This window comes from Coptis chinensis, chromosome 2 (genome assembly GCF_015680905.1).
Source record: "Coptis chinensis isolate HL-2020 chromosome 2, ASM1568090v1, whole genome shotgun sequence".
Lineage (NCBI taxonomy): Eukaryota > Viridiplantae > Streptophyta > Magnoliopsida > Ranunculales > Ranunculaceae > Coptis > Coptis chinensis.
The window spans coordinates 66,555,439-66,571,184 of record NC_141457.1 but is presented as its reverse complement, the minus strand read 5'-3'; the positions used below and the strand labels follow the sequence as shown (position 1 = coordinate 66,571,184).

Below are 15,746 nucleotides of genomic sequence, written 5' to 3'. Positions count from 1 at the left end.
TTTGCTCTGTTTTGGCAACGTGAGTGTGTTTTTAGGAACATAGGTGGAAGACAGTGGAACCACGGCGTTTGATTTGGATTTGTTTCCTGGAGCAGTCTGTTACTTCTTTTATTAGGTCTGATCTTTTTGGAAGTATGTAATAACGTAGTTTCATATTCATATGACATGAGAATATGATATTGAAGACTTTTATTCTTAGAGTTTGTTTGATGTTTTATTGGGACGGAAGATAGCCTTTTTATAAAGTGAAAAAGAGAAATTTTTGAGATGTTTTGTTGTTAAGTTGATTCTTTTGATGATGTGGGTTTTCGGTTTTGGCATGAGTTGTATCCACCCCGTCATAGCCTAGGTTTTTAGACAATTGAACATAGTGATGTTTGAGATATTTATATTTCAAATATTCACTTTGTAATTGTTTAGAAATTTGGGCTATGACAGTATGTTTGACTAGATTATAACAATCTTGCCATATCCATGGTTCCCAGTAGTAGCCGCATAAGTTGTTGTCGTGTCTGTAAGCTACGTTTATAAAAAAAACAAAAACAAAAACAATATCAAGTAGTATATAATAAAAATATAAAAGAAAATTAAGTATAAATTAAACGAAGTATAAACGAATCTTACAATGTCTTTGCATTCCCACCCGCTTGGAGGTTGTTATTCAAGCTTTTCTTAGTATAGCATGATATTTGTTCAAGAATGGTAAAAGAATCGACCAACGTTGTGAGACTCCCTTCCATTTACAGTTGTGGTTAAAACCTTGAATTTCATTCATCCTAGCCATAATTCGTTCCCAATAAACTTGTCCCGATTGATCATTTTCTACTATAGGATCTTCTCCAATCTCAATTCACGCTCTAGTAAGAGCAATATTTTCTTCATTTGTCCAACTTGGACCCCTACTTTGTTTTGGTTGTGACATTGAGAGTGTTGTGTGTGAAATAGTTGAGTTATTTGATAAGAATGTTTGAGTTGAGTGTATGTAAAATGAATAAGAAAATGAGTGTAGATATATAGATGTAGAATTCGGGCCGTTTTTGCCCGTTTGAGTACGCAACAGTGGCAATAGCGCGCGACATTAGTAATGGCGCGTAGTGTTGGTCAAAGTTAAAAAAAAAATTTAGAACGACATTTGCAATGCTGCATCCGCATCCGAAATCCCAAATTTGTTTCTACAGATGCGGCTAGACAGGTGATATACGACCGAATTTGCTTTCACCTAGAGTTGGATTTCCGTGAAATTCCGAGTTTTAGAAGGAAATTACTACCCCCTTAGAGATGCTGTAAAAGTGTAAAGTAGCTTTTAAATTGGACCAGTATTTTTTTCTACAACTAAAATACTCTTGGTCAAATATTAAAAGGGGTTGGTTAAACGAACTCCAACAATCGTGACTCCAATCTAACGCCGCCTATTGACCGTTAGATCTTAAATAATCTACCGTACAAGATTTGTTCAATTTATTTGTCTAATATGAATAGGGGTGTTTTCGTCCCTTATTAGCAAGTTAAAGAAAAAAAAACCCACGACTCCCACTTCGTTTTCTTCCCAACTCTCACATTTTTCTCTCTGGACCAAACAAATTCTATCTCTTTTCCAACTTCTTCTTCTCCAGCACACGGTCCCTCTCTTTCTCTCTCTCCCTATCGCGCTCAATCTAGATAGAAAATAAAAAGTATATCTAACTTGTTGATGAGATATGGATCTTGAGATGAATTGAAATCTCAAGTGTTTTATCATTTGAGCTAAAGATCCCATTTTCGTTAACTTGAGAAAATGAGAGGATTAAATACCACATTTTAGTTGGCAACTTATAACCTGAATACAAATTCCAAAAAAGAAAAGAAAAAAGATCAACAATCCGTACCAATCAATCCATAGTATGAGTTAGACGAATTTGTCTGTTGAAGCCCTATTAGATTACGATTATGAGTTTCTCTACAGATTTACAGGTTTTTGTTTTATTTGTTTAAAAAAAAATTTTAATATCAGAAACGCCCCTTTATAATTGAATGAATAGATCAAATAGATCCGGTTCGTTGGATCTCGCATAATCTGACGGCCTCAATGTGGCGTTAGATTGGAGTCACGATTGTTGGAGTTCGTTTAACCAACCCCATATTAAAACAAAATAAATATTGAATGCTTTTAATACCGATTGACTCTCCACCAATTCTTAAATATGCTGGTTTTACATCGCTCAATTAAGTGACTTTTGTTATCGGTGTGTTTAATTTCTCTTTTCTTGTTTCATTTCAGAAAATTTAATCGTCGGTCTAAGTGACTGTAACGTTCAATTAGGAAGGATTATTGTATGTTTGATCATTCACGTTGATTAAATAGTCTTTGCGTTATCATTAGCCAAGTTTTATGATTTCAATTTCCAAATTAATTGTTTATCAATTAAATGTAGAGTTGGAAGACTCATTTCCGGCCAGACCAAACGCTGGATACCAGATACAAGAAGGCCATGGCATTTATGACAACCATAAGGAATTTGAGGAGTAAGCTCCCAGCCATGTTAACAACAACTTGTCAGTCATTCCAGCAGCGATTCTTGCCAGTATCTAGTGGAGAGCATACGTAGATTTCCTCCCCAGGACAAGTTTGCAGATGCAGGGTTTCAGAAAGTTCAATATGAAAATATGGTGGGTGGTGTGGTTGCCATTCATTCTGGTCTGAAGCTTTAGGCGGTGCACGTTGTGGCAGTAAGGGATTTCATCTGTTCACGTTTACTTTGAACTCTGCAGTACATCAAGTTAATATCTAGAATTCGTTTATTTTTCATTTTTACCGTCAAGTTTTGTATTCCTTTGCAGCACTAGGTGTCTAATTACTGGTGCGGTGACACTATTTTATATTATCTGTTGGGATTGAGAATAATGATAGGATAACAATATCTTCATTGTTGCCCAATTTTGTAAGTAGCTGGATATCTCATATTGTTAAATGACTTTCATTTGCACATATATTGACATCATCAGAAATCTCCTAGAAAATAAGTGTAATTGCACGAGGAATGTCTCTGGCGCTGTAATCTCTTACCATGGATAATTTTCATGTCAGAGGCAAAGCTCGTAAGCGGTAAGCAGAGAGGGTATTGGTGCATTAGAGTATTTTGTCGTTGGAGAAAATTTCCCTTGGAATTTTTGTAAGATGATTAAGGCAAGTGAAATGTAGAAGGGAACTTCCTATACTGTAAACTGAGATGAACGTGGTGAAAACTCGCTTGTGTGATCAAGTAAATCCCAAAGAGAACCATGAACTGTGTCTAGCCAGCTTCGCACCAAGGCAACTTACTCAACTAACGTACAAGCTGCAAAATAATCGAGAAGCAGCAGTTACAAAAGGAGATTAGATGAAGAACACCAAATATTTGTTTCACCCCCTTTACTGCAGTGGGAGGCTTGTTTCTCTTTGATATATGGTTGAGCAAAAGTTTGCATAAGTGTCAGAGAATTTATTTCACTGTAATTCTTTTTTAGTTGTATACTCTAACACGACAGGGTGGAAGGGATTCTAAACCTCCATGAAAACTTGTCCACGACAAAAAAATTCAATGTATCAGAGGTAATTTTTTTTGAAATAGTTGTAGTTGACTGTTTAATTTTAAGTCTTAATGCTCAATACATGTTTGGACTGTTGTATGCTTCATAGAGCTCAAGTTAAGATATTATTGATAATTTTAAAGCATATATTAGTGTTGGTCAAATCTTCATGGTATGATTGGGTTTGTTTAAAGTGTCTTTCGCTATAACGAGTATCTATTTGACTCTAGATTCGTCATGCAAGTGGAAGTTTCAGTTAGGATTTTTTAAGACTTTGTTACTACATCCATCCCCAAAGTTTCAAATATTTATGCTTTGACCTTGTCCTCTTTGCATTTTGTAGAGATCCACCAATTTTTAATCCACTTATTTATCGTTGACACACTCATGGCTATCTTTAGGCTAGAGCTGGAATAAGAACTGTTAGTCGGGGTTTTATTGTATATCAGTTTTTCCTTTAACTATGCTCTTGAATACATTTGTTAATGGTAGTTTGTGCACTAAAGGTTCACTACTTCTCGTTCCCACTACACCATGGTAGTTTTAATCAATCACCAATGCATTTTGGAACATATATATCTTTTGTGATTGTCAATTGGGCCATTATATGTGAATATAGCTAACGGTTGGAAATTTTGTAGATTCTTTTGTACAATTGCTTCAGGAAAATTTAAATATTCTAGAATGATAGTTTCATGTGCTGAAAACTTCATGCACATAATAAAATTTTGGGTTAGTTAGACTTACCCCATTACTAGTTGCAATTAGTGTTATCCTCCTATTTTCAAAAATATTAGTGATACCCCCTATTTGTAAGATCCAACGGTCATGTTTCTTCATCTGATATATCGTAGCAGTTGGATCTTGCAATTGGGGTGGGGGGTAAGTCTAACTAACCCTAAAATTTTTATTTACTGCATTTCAAAAGTGTCTATGTACTCTACAAAATTTGGTGTTGATTAACAATACCCTTGGAGGATTTGATGACTTCTGTGAATAGTCTAAGTTCTTTGGTACTAAGCATTTAAATGATATAGGTAATGGTTATTGTATTGCCGAAGTTGCTTATGCACAATCCTGTCGACTATAGTTTTATACACAACCGCGGATAGTCAATACATAGGGCTGAGATTTTGACCAAGACAGTTAACAATATAATCAGCATATCTTGGTATTAAATGACGAGCGTGATAACATATATAATCAACATATCTTAGTAAAACTGTCCTAAAATGCATTGTTTTTCCGAAACTATTGTAGTGTGCTCTCAAGAGCTTGCTCTCTTAAAGCATAAATGTCTTGCATAATTCGTTATTGCTTATCATTTTCCTTATTGCTAGAAGCCTAGAATGAAAGCGTAGACAATGTATTAAAAATAAAATAGTAAAACCCCTCATAGTTGTTATTATATGGTTGGGTTCTTCACTTTCAACTTCTCTTTACTCTGTTATTTGTTCCCAAATTATTTTTCCTAATCATTTTTTCTTTCCTCTGTAATAGTGTGCTAACACAATGAACGACGGAACTGGGAACACCAACAAAGTTGAGTAGCACAAGCGATGCACTTCCAATGTAGGTTCCTTTAGTAGGTTTGGTTTTTCTTCTAATGGGTTTTAAATAGGATAGATTGGTATTTGGGATTTTTGTTTTTGACTGCGTACTTGATCTCTGGGTTGCAATCTCTTTAAGTTTTCTAGATTTCTATTATGAGATTGACCAAGGTGTATCAAAGAAAAAATTGAGATATGATGATTTATCTCTTTTAGTGTATTAAATATCTAGACCCCTTGATTTAATTTGTACATGAACTGCTCACATGATTGAACGGTTTAATGGTAAATCACAGTCAAAATATTTCTTCTCATCACCACGTCATTTTCTAATCATAAAAAAAAACGGTGAACAAAAACTGGCCTGGACAAGCCTCGGGTTCCCACAATCTCAAAAGAGAATTTTGGTGCGGCTTGAAAAATAAACATTACGAAACCTTGAGAAACCCAACGAAAATTCTCATTATCAACTAAATAGGCTTAAGGCTATTTGAAATTTTAGAAGAATACATCATGGGTTGCCGCATCGCAGATCATCTTGGAGCGAAAAGTTACAAGGTATTAAGGTATTAGTTAGTTTTCAATCAATGAATTTGGTTTTGATTTCCATTCTTCTATTTTATTAGGTTTTTTTTTTATATTTTTTGCATTTTGTTTTTCTAGTGGTTTAATGTGTTAGTGTTTAGATATATTCCAATGCACTGCACTATCCACTACCTTCTTTAATTGCTACATGTGCTAATAAGAAACAATGGTGTATTTCAGTAAGCTTATGCAAGCTGAGGTTAAGTATAAACTTTTCTTAAAGCTTTCTTTTCACGGTGAATAGCATGATATTGAATTTTTATTTATTTATTTATTTTTCCTTCCAAAGGTTTATATAGGAGTTACGAGAATACATGCAGACCATGCATGTTATTATTTTTCCTGTTCAACAACGTGGGGTCATTTTATAATTATTTTCTCTTCTATGGTCGTCTATGGGTTACGACCCATAGTTCACAACCTCTAGCTCACAACTATATATTTTTTCATCAGTTCATGGAAAAACTGATGTACTTGAGCAGTGTTGTGAAGCAGCTTGCATGGGAATTGCAGAGTTGCAGAAGATGCTCAGGTATGTGCGTATTAATATCCATGTGATAGTAATTTATTGTTCCATGATAGCTTAAGAAGTAACTGTCCATAAAGAGATGATGACTTGGTGGTTGTTTCAGTAGGTGACATTACTATATGAATCACCAATAAAGATTCATATGAAACATGGGGACATTCTTATAAACCAAGGTTGAAATCAAACTTGCCGAACATAATCTAAGGATTTTCCAGGACCAAATTAGAGTTGTATGTAATTTATTGGGTTTTGGCTGATGATTAATAAGATTGTATCTAATAAATGCTTAATCTGACCTAGAGTTAAGCCTATCACTGTAGTTGTTCGTTATTAATCTTATAGCATGTACTTTTTGGCATACAGGATGATAAATATTTTGATTAATGGGCTCTTTCCTGGATTGTGTGTTAGATGAAGAACCCCCTTTTGATGACAAAAGCAGCTCCTTTGACTCGCACAACTAAAAAAATGACTTGTGATGACGGCTTTTAGCCGTCATGAAACAGGTTTAATGACATTTTTTCATTAAAAAAACTACCGTCATTATAGAGCCCGTCATAAAAGTTAACCAAAAGCGTCATAATTTTGATGACGGTTCTAGAGAAGCTGACATCAAAGCTCGAATTTAATATGACAAAAACTCATTTATAAACGTCATAACTGGATCCTTTTGCATGACATGTTTTACTTAACCGTCATAATTTATTAGAAAAAGTGTCAAAAAATAAACCTTCATTTATGACTGTTTTTATTTAAGTGTCATCCTGAGAAACAAAAGCGTCAAGAAATTAACACTAAAAACTGTCAAGAATTGGTATGCCACACGACAGTTCTTTGGAAGCCGTCATAACTCCTCTTTTTTTTTTTTTTTTTTTTTTTTCCTGTAAATCTGAAAATTCCTATAAACCAATACATTCCGACACCACCAATACATTCGATTACTTGATGTACTAGAGTCCATTACGGAAACAAGAATCATACTTTTATTACTAACATAAATCATTCCAAGAACTTGTTCATATTACATGATTTATTCACGGAGAAAAAAAAAAATTAAATAACTTAAGCACTTGATTCAAAATCAAGTCTCATAATCCAACAACAATGTAATTTACATAACCCATCCAACAAATAATTGCTAATCAACCGATCCATCTCAAACAAACTTAATTGAGCTACCGTGCTATCTCACTTATAACCTAAAAACAATATGAAGAAGAATGTGTTAGTTTGTTTAATAAGTAAACTAAAAATATAATCATATAACAACTTCTACACGATTATTAAAAATACACAAACAATGTGTTAGCACACTAAGTCAATAACTACTAAATGAAAGAGATACAATCAACTATATATGACAGAGAATCATATTGGTTAAGCCCCAAATAACGCATTACACCACCGTAGGATATATCCGATATGTACTAACTAGCCGAAGCACTAAAAGGTATAGGTGCTACCACTCGAAAAAGGGAACTCAATCGCTAAAGCAAAGAATATAGGCAAAACCCGGAGGATACTTAAACATGAACCTCATTCTCCTATCTTAGGCCTTTAGGTGGCATAAAAGCCTTGGAACGGCTGCCACCGATTCGACTCACCATTATTAGATTAGGCCTCTTTGTCTGTGCATTACCCTACTTCCTTAATCCAAATAGCCATAGGAGAAGCTGAGCTAGCTAACCTAAGTCCGTAGCTAAAGTTCTCAAACAAGAGTTCCATTCCCCTTACTCATATTGCAGGCAAATCTCGTTACTAGTAGTTCGGGTTAGACCACTTGCTCTTGGAGTCTAAGACTTCTAACTTTTTAGCCTCATTGGACTCAAGGACATATCAAAGATGAACTAACCGTAAGAAGGAAAAAAAAACCTAACTGGAGGCGAACTCTTTTTAGTGAAATACTGACCCGATACTAGAAGAGATAGAGTAAGGAATTTCCAATCGAAGCATTAGAAGAAAGGATGACTCACTCATAGGGATAGAGGCAATGAGAATGGTTCAATCTAAGACTAGCAAGTGAAAACAAGAAGCTTACAGGGCCTTATTACACTCACCGGGAAAGAAGGACGGAAAGGAAGCAAAGCAAGGAAAATGGACAAGAACTAGATCATTACCCATGAAGTGGCCATCTCCCTCCTGCTAAGAGTCCAATGGATCGAACCTAAGCCCACCAATCGCCTTGTTCACCCAATCGTTAGCCCTTCACTCCTTTTCTCGCTTCTAATTTTGCAAGGGCATCCTTTAGGGTCTGAACTTCAATCTCAAAGATTTACTGCTCTTACCGACTCTGCAGCTACCTTTGCCTTGAGATTCGGCTCTCGGAGTCCATTCCGTCATCATCATGAAAATGGAGGCCTTTTCTAACCCTTCCTTCTCCTGATCCAAACAACTCATTGACGGGCAATCAATACCGATTAATCAAAATGGGTTCTGTGATTTGTTAGATAGGCTAACATTGATACTGATATTTTTGTATGGGCTCGAGAATTGAAGAAAGATAAACACTCCTTATGTTTCAGACTTTCGGTACCCACAATCACGAGTTCTAAGGCATTAAAAAAATGAATGTAAAAATAAATCCAAAGACTATCCGTTCAGTTCAATGATCAATATAACATGGAAGAGCACGAATCAAAAAGATATTGACGTAGGGTCTCGCCTCCCGCCTAGATCAACCAAAGTTAAAGAGCTCTGCCATGTTCTTCTTGATGTTTTCTCTGAGTCTCTCAGGCCCTCTGACAAGTCTGTAATTTCCAGTACAATTCTCTTGCTTGGCTACCCCAGGACATGGAGGAAGAACTTACACAACCATATAAAATAATTGCCATAACATCATCAGCGGTATGGTACAAAGAATAGTGTGTAGGTAATGAAATAGTGTGAAAATAATTCATACTCTGGTAATGAAATAGTGTCGTGGCAAACATTAAAGTCTGAGGATGGAATTCCACATGGTCTTGACCTTAGCTCACACTTAAAGTAATCATTCATCCTCTATGCTATAGATTCATGATCCAACAGATCTCCACACAGAAAAAATATGTAAGCCAATCAATACCTTCCTTTACACAAGTATATTCCTCGAGTCTAAGGTCCGAGCATTACAATATTTGGCCATTTGGTGTGACCAACCACGACACTTTCCTTCATGATCGTAATCATCCGGGATTATATCAAATTAACAATAGATCATAAAACAACGTTCTTAGGAAAAACAAGGACATGAGAATCTTGTAACTTGTAAGACAGATTAGCAATAACAATTTATTACCCACCCTTCCAATAGGCGGACCATACGCTTTCCATCCGGCGTGGAACATAAACGCTCTTCAACTTTCCTGATTCATTCAACAAGAGAGGAAAACAAATTCAGTTCTAAATTGCTCATTAAATTTCCGAGAATGGTGTTTGGATCCAACTCAAGGTTTCAAGCTACCATACAATTGATTTAGAGGATGAGAGGCGAAAAAATCACTGGTTCAATGAGTGGTCAAAATCATGACACGACTCTTTTTCTCTAATATTATAATACACGCCAACTTTTCTGTTTGGTAAGAGGATTTTGGATTTTTTGGATAACAGTTCATGTTGGATGGGACGAGGCTTATAGGTGACTCTTTCATCCGATGCACACGTAAGTACAAAGATCGACTTTGAGACCTGATTCTCAAACATAGAAACCTTTCTCTAAACACACAAAAACTTTTAGTATTCATCAACTCTAACTTGGCCTAAGGCCTACACCTCATTTTATAATCTAACACAATTTTCAAAATAGAAATCTAACCTAAAACCAATTCTAATCAAAATAGAAACTGAAATTCATAATTAAAATAATCCAAAAATAGTAATAGCCTAAAAGACCTAAAAATGCTAATTAAACTCAAATTCTACAAAACCTTGAAAATCTGAATTAAAATAGTAACTAATCAATGACATTGAGGGTTTGTAAACCCTAGGATGCATAATAACCATCCTTCGTGATTAAGTGCCCCGGGAAGGATTTGAAAACCAATTGCTTGAAGTGGTTGAATGGCCTCAAACCAGATTCCCTTATAACAATGCCCTTTATTGCCACCTTGTTTCATCACACTGAAAGCATATTAAACGAACAATATCCAAATATTCAAGGTTTCACTAAACCAGAAACCAGAATCCAAAAATGATACACTGTATTATGTCCATCCAATCTTAAACAGACAAATAATTTTAAAACTAAGCAACAAAACCCGAGTGAATTATTTTCAATAGTGAAATAGATCCCAATACTAGATTCGGAAAATTCAGTCGGTTAGTTGTAATTCAGTCAATTCAAGAGGGCGGGATCTAACCCATTTCAAACTCAAATGATATTCCCATGAAATATCTTAGTCATTATACATGGATTTAATCAAGTGCGGAGCGAATGTTTTCTGGCCTCTAGGGGTGTCCAGATTGTCACATGTTCATCTGACTATCTCGTTTTTTCTTCTTCACACTCTCATTTCTTTGCCCAAACTCAAATCTCTCCTTTTCCTTCTACTCAATAACTCCTCTCTTTCTTTCTCTCCACTGCTGCGCAGTTATTCAAGTGATACTAGAAATTTGAATCCTCAGTTAACAAAACGTATCTAACAATTAAGGCATAAGCCACCAAAAACATGACCCTGGTTCAGTGACCTAAAATAAGATATAGTTAAGACATAAAACCAGTGGTTCTTATTTGTAGAGAGAAAGGGACCATTTACCCTTGTTGCTTAAGAAAAAACTTCAGTTGCTATAACATTTGAGCAAATATGAAATTTATCTTGAAAAAAGATTGATTTAGATCTGTAGTGGACTCACTCTCCTAACCTATGACATAGTTTATGTAAAATATTATTGCCTTTGCATTTATGGTTTCACATAATATACGCATTCACATGATCCTGAATACATCCAAAACATGCAGAGTTGCAGACTATATAAACAAAGAAATCAAGAATACACAAATCAAGCTAAAAATTTGAAAGCTCTACTGTATGGACAAATGCAACCTTCCACAATATTCATGTCTGCCCATTCTCTTGGAAACATCGAAAACATGCAAAACCAAACGTAAGGGACAAATAAGACCTCCCACTATACACATCTGCCTATACTCTTGTATACATCCCAAACATGCAGCCTACATAATAATTTCAAACTAGTAGCACATTAGAAATCAAGTTGATGGATTAAATATTGTAATTTTAAGGTAGGCAATAGCTGGTATTATTTGTATTACATTACTATTCATATGCCTTTAACGGCCTCAATATCTAGAAAATCATACATTCATCCATTCTGAAAATCACAGGAAATTGATGGGAGAAGAGCTTTCTGGTCTGAGTGTCAAAGAGTTACAAAATCTGGAGAACCAGTTGGAAATAACTCTACATGGTGTTCAAGCGAGAAGGTCCAAAATACTAGATCCCAACACTAATTACTCTTGAGTCTTCTTATTATCTCCTTACTGAGAGAAAAGGTATAGACCTTAACAAGGTTTTGATTCCGGCGGGACCAACTTTTGACAAATGAAATACAAGAACTAAACAAAAGGTCTCTCGAACAATAACTACTATTCCTCCCATTTTACTTGCATCGAGGGTACTTAGATGACTAATTTCTAATGAATTAGTTCTGGGAACCTCATTCACCAAGAAAACATGGAACTGCACAAGAAGGTAAACCCGATTAGTCAAGAAAACATGGAATTGTATAAGAAGGTACTGGTTTATGATTCCACAACCTAATACAAACTTCCTGTGTCCCACAAAAAGCGTTATGCATACTCATTTCATTCACTTATTGATTTCATGCACATACCTATGCCGAGATAAATTTCTCGATGTACTCGATAAACTCCAGCCGAATTTCAATAAGGTCCGCGCTTGCATATGTCCTAGTGTTAGCCAACTCCATTAGCTACATAAGTCAACAAAGAAATTACAATCATCTCTGTTCTTTTTATATACTTGCAATTAGTATGAGAAATAACAACTATTAACCTTTGTTTTAAGTGATTGATTAGGGTTCTTCATAAAGTGTCTCATGAACCGCATGACGTAATATCCACATTCAAAATCTCCCCGGTTGTTTAGGGCACTACACACCAACATCAAAAATTGTTGATCAACATTCGATCGATAATGGACTATAATTTACATTGTATATTCATGTAATGCTTATTTACCTGGACATGTTGCCATTTTGGTTCCACTCTCTTTCCTTCACCCAATGCTAGTGTTTTGATCCCACTAAAGAAGAATTTCAATATGTTAAAAGATGTAGGCATATATACGTATCATACAAACATTAAAAATAAAAGTAAAAATCAACTCACGTGTTCACCATCACTTTTAGGTTTATATTCGGTTCACGTCCAATTGAATCAAGATAATATACTTCTTTTGCACTTACGTCAATCATTACCAAGACCCAATGATTCCTAAAATCATATATAAAACAATAGCATCACAAAATAATATAAAACAAAATTAATGAGATCCAACAGATCTTAATTAACATAGCCAACATGTTTACCCTGGGTTGTAAAGAAGGAAAATAACTTGGTCTCTTTGTCTTGCCTGTAATCTATTCAAGACAAAACGGCTCATCTCTTTCTTATCAAAGATAACGGCTGAAATCAGCGGGATAGCAAAATCCAAACCTTTGTTGAGAACTTTCATATTTCTCAAACAAATATCTAAAAGGGAAAGTAAACATTAGTACATCTACACATCGAAGAGGAGTAATCAAACAACCCATCAATCAAAAATATTTGACACACCTGATATAAGCAATAATGCAATTGGCATTCAACAAATTCTTAGGTTGACAAACATCCATGATCTCATCTTTGGCGATAAAAAATTGCAACTCACGCTCAAAAACCCTAGTGTCCATTTGACTTATGTGATTTCCTTTCATTACACTTCCCACCAAAACCCCAAACTCTTTCAGAGTACATTCATCGAACTCATCACATTCAACTTCATCAGTCTAACAAAAAAAAACAACTCATAATAAGAATAAATAGTTATAGGAAAAAAAAGAATAAATAGTTATAGATATATGTAAAAAGTGTTAAATGTTTTACCATATTTTCAAGCAAAGACAAAGTCACGAGGCCAAGCCACATGGTACCCAACCGCACCTCCAACAGTGGTAATGTCATCATCAAAAATCGGTCTTGGCAAAATGGCAGTTGCAAAAATTGCACGTACAATTTGAACACGCACAAAACCTTCCCCCAATCTAACATCATTTATCATTTCATCTGCTCCTAACCCCTCAATTAGACTAGCATCAGCAACAACATTGCCTTTTGACTCCAAAATTAACTTACACATTGGAAACTACGACAAACATAGCGATAATAGTAAGTTTGGAGACAATAGGGTACTATAGTCACTAATTATGGACATTACACAGAGTTTACCTTCGTATTTCCTGATTTAGACTTAGAGATTGGCATGTCCTTTTTGGCTTCAAGAACCTTGTTATTGTCCTTCGAGCGAAATAGCTTAACAAGCATAATAATAATGTTTTTAATAATATGGTGAGTGTATAACCTTTAGTAAACATGTTAACATCAAGTACCTGCTCATTTCCCGACTTAGGTTTTGATATTGCATTATCGCAAAGTAGCACAAATTCACGGAGGCCAAGCCACAATGTAACCAACCGCTCCTCCGACAAATGGTAACATCATCATCAAGAATTGGTCTTGGCAAAATGGCAGTTGCTGAAATTGCACGATAATATGAACACGCATATTATCCTTCCCCCAATGTAACGTTATGGATCTTCTCGTCTAGTCCTAACCCCTCAATGAGACTAGCATCAAGAACAACATTGTCTTTTTTGACTCCAAAGCCAGCTTACACTTTTAATATCAATGACAAATATAACAATAATGATAAGTTCAAATATCCTAGAATACCATGATAACTCACTATAGAAATTACACAACATTTACACCACATTTTTCGATTTAGGTTTTGGGATTGCCACATCACATTTTGAGCCCATAGCCTAATAAACACACAATGAAAATCATACACTAATATTGATAGTACAACTATTTATTGTAGTTTACACTAAAATAACAAGTACCTGCTCATTTCCTAGAGTAGGTTTCACGAATCGACCACTTTGCATTTGGTTTTAACAACACTCTTGTTTTTCAAGCCCATAGCCTAACAAAAAATAAAAGTAAAATTGAACAATTATATACATAAAATAACATTTACGGTTTAAAACATTAAGTAACATATACCTGCTCCTTTCCATATTTAGGTTTTGAGATTGCCTCATTAAACTTTTTGATTTAGCACGCTCTTTGTCTACGCATTGGATAGTTTGAGTTATTAAATATAATTACCTATTTGCATTATATAATCACAAGCATAAAAATTTACCTGTTTGCACTTCTTTCTCACATTTGCTTCAAGTTCAATGTTAAGACATTCATAATTTGTCTTGTTGTTAGCACCATTAGATAGTTGGTCACCCAATGGGCTTGACATTCGCTTTCTTCCCTCATTTTTAGAACTGTTAGAAGCAACTTTCTCTAGTTCTGGCACGTTGGTGGTAATTCCTTGTATAATACCTAATGCCTCTAACTGTCTCACTCTTTCCTTTAACGCCTTGTTCTCATCTTCTTTCTTACGGATCCTGGATTCCATCTCTGCTCTATGTGCCTTCGACCCCTTCTTCGGGATATTGAAGTAAGTTGTTGGAGTGACATACTTACCTCCTGCTCTTACCCTTCCACAATGTTCTGGAGTCCCTAGTGCCTTCGCAAGAACATCATCGCTTCCTTGGGTTACTAATTTCCCATTAGCCTCTTCTTTTTTTAGTTGGTCCTGCACGTCAGTTGAACTTTTACTTAATTAAAGTGACAATCGGAACATAAAAGAAACTTAAGGGGGTCTTATACTCTATCAGTGTAATACCCCGTATAATTTTATACTATATTCTAAGTATTCACTGTTTGTATGACACTAAATAAAGTATGTATGAGCTTATTTACTGGTTTGGGCTATATTAAATTTGGCCCATGAGTTAGGGTGGACTTAAGTTTGCATAGTTGCTAAACATGAGAAGTGGTTTGACTTGGTATTTGAAAACTAGTTAAGAGTGTTGTGCGCGGGATAGTTTGTGAGAGAGAAAAGGAGTTAGTTACAAAGGATAAAAGAAACAAAGAAGAATACTTTGGACTCTATTCATTATTCTTTCAAAACAAATAAGTAAAGACTGGTGGGTGAAAAGAGGAAATTAGTGTGCTGATTCATTTCTAAGGGGAAGAGTAATATTGTTTTAGTTCATCTTTTATTCCAGGCAAGTGATATCTATAACCCTCTTTTGTTTCTAGAATAGGATCGATTATTGAGAATGGGTAGTATGATCAATATTGTATAACATTATTGTTCTAATAAATGGGTATCACATGTTTTAATTCTCATGAATACTATTGTAGAATTTATGTCATGCTATATATGAGAATCTTGTTCCTTTCAATGATTTCC

General features: G+C 35.1%; 2 long non-coding RNA genes across 6 annotated transcripts; one reads left to right on the top strand and one right to left on the bottom strand.

Annotated features, from left to right (window-relative positions):
* The first annotated feature begins 1,523 nt into the window (after positions 1 to 1,523).
* On the top strand, positions 1,524 to 2,914 carry LOC147517267 (uncharacterized). Of its 5 annotated transcripts, none has more exons than XR_015211411.1 (3): positions 1,524 to 1,619; positions 2,258 to 2,310; positions 2,412 to 2,914. It is a non-coding gene; the product is annotated as an uncharacterized LOC147517267 (long non-coding RNA). The 5 variants fall into 5 exon arrangements; XR_015211409.1 differs by lacking the exon at positions 1,524 to 1,619 and adding an exon at positions 1,626 to 1,950; XR_015211410.1 differs by having other exon boundaries at positions 2,258 to 2,914.
* Positions 2,915 to 9,521: 6,607 nt separating this feature from the next.
* LOC147517266 (uncharacterized) lies at positions 9,522 to 12,326 on the bottom strand. The gene is made up of 3 exons (XR_015213827.1): positions 12,222 to 12,326; positions 12,040 to 12,138; positions 9,522 to 9,551 (listed from the first exon to the last, which is right to left on the bottom strand). It is a non-coding gene; the product is annotated as an uncharacterized LOC147517266 (long non-coding RNA).
* Between the last annotated feature and the right edge of the window lie 3,420 nt (positions 12,327 to 15,746).